This window comes from Cervus elaphus, chromosome 21 (assembly GCF_910594005.1).
Source record: "Cervus elaphus chromosome 21, mCerEla1.1, whole genome shotgun sequence".
Lineage (NCBI taxonomy): Eukaryota > Metazoa > Chordata > Mammalia > Artiodactyla > Cervidae > Cervus > Cervus elaphus.
The window spans coordinates 46128635-46134242 of record NC_057835.1 but is presented as its reverse complement, the minus strand read 5'-3'; the positions used below and the strand labels follow the sequence as shown (position 1 = coordinate 46134242).

Genomic DNA, 5608 nt, shown 5'->3' with positions numbered 1-5608 from the left:
AATAGAGAAAAGATTGTCAATAACAGGTAATGGATAGTCCATATGGAAACAAATTCACCTTGACCCTCACTTTACAACATACAAAGATTAACTCAAAATGGATCATAGACCTAAATGTAATAATTTAAACTAATCAAACTTTCAGAAAAAAACAGGAGAAAATCATTTTGACATTAGATTAGGCAAAGACTACCTAAGAAGGACAAAATAACATAAACTATAACCTTTAAAGATGACAAATGGGTATCATCAAGCTTAAAAATTATGTTTAAAGATAAACCACAAGACTGGATATATGTTACAAAACTCATATCTGGCCTAAATTTTAAGGAATACTTACAACTTAATAATAAATTGTAAGTATTATAACAATAAGATGAACAACACAATTTAAAAAACAGGCAAAACAATTTATAAATATTTCACAAAAAAAGATATATGAGTAACAGATAGATACATTTTTTAAATGATCAACATCTAGTCTTCAGAGAAAAACAATTAAGACCATACTGAAATATTTTAGAGCTATATTATTAGATATATAAAACTTTAGAACTGTCAAGAAGATTTACACAGTGACGTCATTCTTTAAATTTGATTTGTAGTATACCAAATGTTGTGGATATATTTTTATTTTTTTATTTTTTTTATTAGTTGGAGGCTAATTACTTCACAACATTTCAGTGGGTTTTGTCATACATTGATATGAATCAGCCATAGATTTACACGTATTCCCCATCCCGATCCCCCCTCCCACCTCTGTCTCCACCCGATTCCTCTGGGTCTTCCCAGTGCACCAGGCCCGAGCACTTGTCTCATGCATCCCACCTGGGCTGGTGATCTGTTTCACCATAAAAATATGGAACGCTTCACGAATTTGCGTGTCATCCTTGCGCAGGGGCCATGCTAACCTTCTCTGTATCGTTCCAATTTTAGTATATGTGCTGCCGAAGCGAGCACTGTGGATATATTTTTAGAATAATATTTCTTAGAGTTTCTTGAACACATTTCCTCTAAATATATACAAATATATTTTGAATATATATGCTATATATAATCTTGTTTGTGTTTTTAAAATTAGTTTTAACTAATAAGTTTTTAGTGAAAATACCAATGAGATATATACCCACAAATATCTGAAAATTAAAGAAACTGGCAATAGCAAATATTAACAAGAATGTAAAGCCATTGTAACTCTAGCCACGTTGGAAAATAGTATGGTAGTACCTTATAAAGTTAAATATACATTTAGCGTGTGACCAGGAAATCTGCCTACAAAGAGGGAAACCCGAGTTCGATCCCGGGCCTAGAGAATTCCATGGACAGGAGCCAGGTGTCCATAAACAAGACAGTGGATAAACAAACTGTGGTATAGTCATAAAACATGATGCGTCAACTAAAAAGGAATAAACTACAGCCACATAACAATGTGAGTGCATCTCCAAAACATTATACTGATTGAAAAAAGAATTAAAAATAAGTAAATATATAAAAAATAAAATTAAAAAAAATTTTTAAAAAGAAAAAAGAATAACACAGAAGAGTACATACCACACGATTCTATTTTCATGAAGCTCTAGAATAGGCAAATTTAACCAAAGGTGAAACATTTGAAATATTGATTGCTTCTGCAGGAATGGGGAAGAGGAAAAAAACTCCAGGAGACTGAGTTCAAAAATTACATGAAGACATTCACTGTTCCTCTCTTTCTTTAACTTACACTTAAAAGGCTTAGTTTCCTATTTAGCTTCTTTAAGCAGCTCTTTTTCCTTGTCTCAGCAGATTTTACCTCCTGTACTGGTATTTTGGTCTCAGGAAGTTGACAGTTTGATGAATAAGATGAAGAATCTGTCAGAGAGACACAATGTAGAATAATACATCTTGCTACTCTTCCAAATGTGTCCAGGGGTCAGAGATCCTACTGGTCACTTTTGAGAAAGTTGTAATTAACAGGTCTATAGTTAATATCAACAGACAGACCTCAAAAAGATTGTAAAAACTAGGACAAAATGCATGCCATATAATGTGTGTGTGTGTGTGCGCGCGCACACACACGCACATGCACGGTTAGTCATTCATTCGTGTCTGACTGTTTGCAACCTCATGGACTTCTCCATGGAATTCTCCAATCCTGAATATCTGAGTGGGCTACCACTTCCTACTCCAGGAGATCTTCCTGACCCAGGGATTGAACCCTCATTTCTTGCATCTCCTGCATTGGTAGGCATATTCTATACCACTTCACCACTTGGGAAGCCCATGCCATATAATACTATTTATGCAAAATTTAAAAGCATACATACAATGCTATTGTATTTGATTGTAGAATCAAAATATACACATATGAAAAGTGAAAGTCGCTCAATCATGTCTGACTCTTTGTGACCCCATGGACTCCTCTGTTCATGGGATTTTCCAGGCAAGAATACTGGAATGGTTTGCCATTCCCTCCTCCAGGGGATCTTTCCAGACACAGGGATTGAACCCAGGTCTCCCGCATTGCGGGGTAGATTCTTTACCATCTGAGTCACCAGACACAGAAAGTATATGCACTAACTTCAGGGTGCTGGTTGAGTCTAGCGAGAGAGGGCTAGGGAATAGTTATAAAGGGATCATCAGTTACATCTAAATCTATTTAATATCTAGGGCTTCCCTGGTGGATCAGATGGTAAAGAATTTGCCTACAGTGTAGGAGACCTGGGTTCTATCCCTGGGTCAGAAAGATCCCATTGACAAAGGAAGGGCTACTGACCAGTATTCTTGCCTGAAGAATTTCATGGACAGAGGAGCCTGGCAAGCTATATAGTCCATGCGGTCGCAAAGAGGAAGGCACGATTCAGCAACCACGTCACATGCACGCATTTAATATCTATCCATATTAAAATTGCTGAAAACTGTTGTTTGGATTGGGGTGGTTACTTTGTAACATTACTCTCTGTACTCGTCTGTGTGTCTGACACTTTTCATAGTCAAACACAAGATTGAGACAGACATTAGCCTTGTGGGCTAGACAACCCTGGTACTGGTAGCATCTCTCCCAGTATCTGACTGCCTTGAAGCATTCAGAAAAAGAAAAAAGCTATGCCTCACCAAGAATCATTTTTTAAAAAATACTTGTTTATTTATTTGGTTGCACTGGGTCTTAGTTGCAGCACTCAGGATCTTCAGTTGCTGTGTTTGAACTCTTTCTTTGTAGCATGCAGGATCTAGTTCCCTGACCGGGGACTGAACTCCAGCCCCCTGCATTGGGAGTGCAGAGGCTTAGCCACTGGACCACCAGGGAAATACGACTAACAGTCTTCTTAGTAGCATCTTAGAAAAGGAATGTCTCCTTTCCCTCTTAGCAAGTGCTCTCAAGAAAAATCTATTGATAGCTACATCTTCCCTTTTCTGAGTATCAACTTCTATCAACCTATAATTCCCAAGAAACGGAGCTCAAGTCCAAAACAGATCAAGTCAAACCAATCTTGTCTGAACCACATAAGGGGAATTTCATCATAATTAAAGGTCCCTTTAAACCTAAAATTTCTTTTTTTTTTTCCAGTTTTATTTATTTATTCATTTATTTTACTTTACAATATAGTATTGGTTTTGCCATACATTGACATGAATCCACCATGGGTGTACATGTGTTCCCCAACCTGAACCCCACTCCCACCTCCCTCCCCATCCCATCCCTCTGGGTCATCCCAGTGCACCAGCCCCGAGCACCCTGTTCTCATGCATCCAACCTGGACTGGTGATTCATTTCACATGTGATAATTTACATGTTTCAATGCCATTCTCCCATATCATCCCGCCCTCGTCTTCTCCCACAGAGTCCAAAAGACTGTTCTACACATCTGTGTCTCTTTTGCTGTCTCGAATGCATGGTTATCGTTACTATCTTTCTAAATTCCATATATATGCGTTAGTATACTGTATTGGTGTTTTTCTTTCTGGCTTACTTCACTCTGTATAATAGGCTCCAGTTTCATCCACCTCATTAGAGCTGATTCAAATGTATTCTTTTTAATGGCTGAGTAATATTCCATTGTGTATATGTACCACAGCTTTCTGCGGTACATATGGATATGTGGTACATTGTGGATATGTACCACATATCCACGAATATCCATTCGTCTGCTGATGGACATCTAGGTTGCTTCCATGTCCTAGCTATTATAAACAGTGCTGTGATGAACATTGGGGTACATGTGTCTCTCTCAATTCTGTAAACGTGGAATGTCTATGGTTGATCTTTTTTCCCCAGGACATTTTTTAAGTTATGAGATGCTTTTCTCCTCAACCACCAATAGAACAAACCATCAGTTATACCTGCAGGTTCAAATTTTTGTTTTTGTTTTTTAATAATGTAGTTAGCAACTTGGCCACTGGATGCTATTCTTGTTGTAAGCAAAATAGTGATCAAAAATAATCCATTTATCTGGAAGCAGCATCTAAAAATCTCAAAGGAGTTGTTAACTATTAGTAGGCGAGAGGATTGCTTTATCCGGGACACTGAGATGATCAGAGACAGCACAATGTACTATTACCATAAAAAATTTAAAAATTAAAAAACAGAAATTAAGCTCCAAGACCAGCATTAAGTTTCCAATCAATGGACTACTAATGTTAGGGCATCCTTGGTGGCTCAGACAGTAAAGAATCTGCCTGCAATGCACAAGACCTGGGTTCGATCCCTGAGTTGGGAAGATCCCCTGGAGAAGGAAATGGCAACCCACTCCAGAATTCTTGCCTGGAGGATTCCATATTAGCATTCACTGATGGCGGTTCAGATTAAATGAGTGTCCACATTAAATGTATGACTTAGGTAGTCACCTAAATCTATTTATATTTTTCCCGGAACACATATCACATTTCACTATATCTTTTAATTTGCATATTGGTTTTGCTGACTGTGTCTACCCACTCCAGGATATAGCTGATGCCTGAGAGCCGACATCTCTGTCTGTGCTGTTCACTGCCTGTGACATAGCTAGCGTTTAGTAACTAGTTGTGGACTGAATGAATTTCTTCATTTCATAATCCCTATCTGCCAAATAGGGCTTCCCTGATAGCTCAGTTGGTAAAGAATCCACCTGTAATGCAGGAGACCTGGTTCAATTCCTGGATTGGGAAGACCCACTGGAGAAGGGATAGGCTACCCACTCCAGTATTCTTGGGCTTCCCTGGTGGTTCAGACGGTAAAGAATCTGCCTGCAATGCCAAATGATGATCTTAACAGTAAAACAAATATGGCTACTCTTTTATTGAGGCCTGACTACATGCCAGATGCTAGGCTAAGTGCTTTACATACACTTCATTTACTGGTTTAACAGCCCCCTGTGACCCAGGTGTGTGTCTCACCTTGCGAATAATAGGAAACCCAGACTTAGGATAAGTGAACTGCCTCAGGCCATACAATGAAAAAGAAGCAGAGCAGGGATTTGAATTCCAGTCTGTGAAATGCCATATGAGGCTCCTAAACCCTGTCTCACATGCCAACATAGTAGGAGATGTAGACTTCCGTGTCCAACACCGGGGAAAAACTGATTTCTCTCGGCTCCAATTAGAACCGGTAACTTTGCAGTGTCTAGTAATGCCCTTGCCCTTTACCAGCTCACTT

General features: G+C 38.6%; 1 non-coding gene across 1 annotated transcript; it reads right to left on the bottom strand.

Annotated features, from left to right (window-relative positions):
- Positions 1-853: 853 nt before the first annotated feature.
- On the bottom strand, positions 854-960 carry LOC122679736. Its single transcript, XR_006336522.1, has one exon. It is a non-coding gene; the product is annotated as a U6 spliceosomal RNA (small nuclear RNA).
- Between the last annotated feature and the right edge of the window lie 4648 nt (positions 961-5608).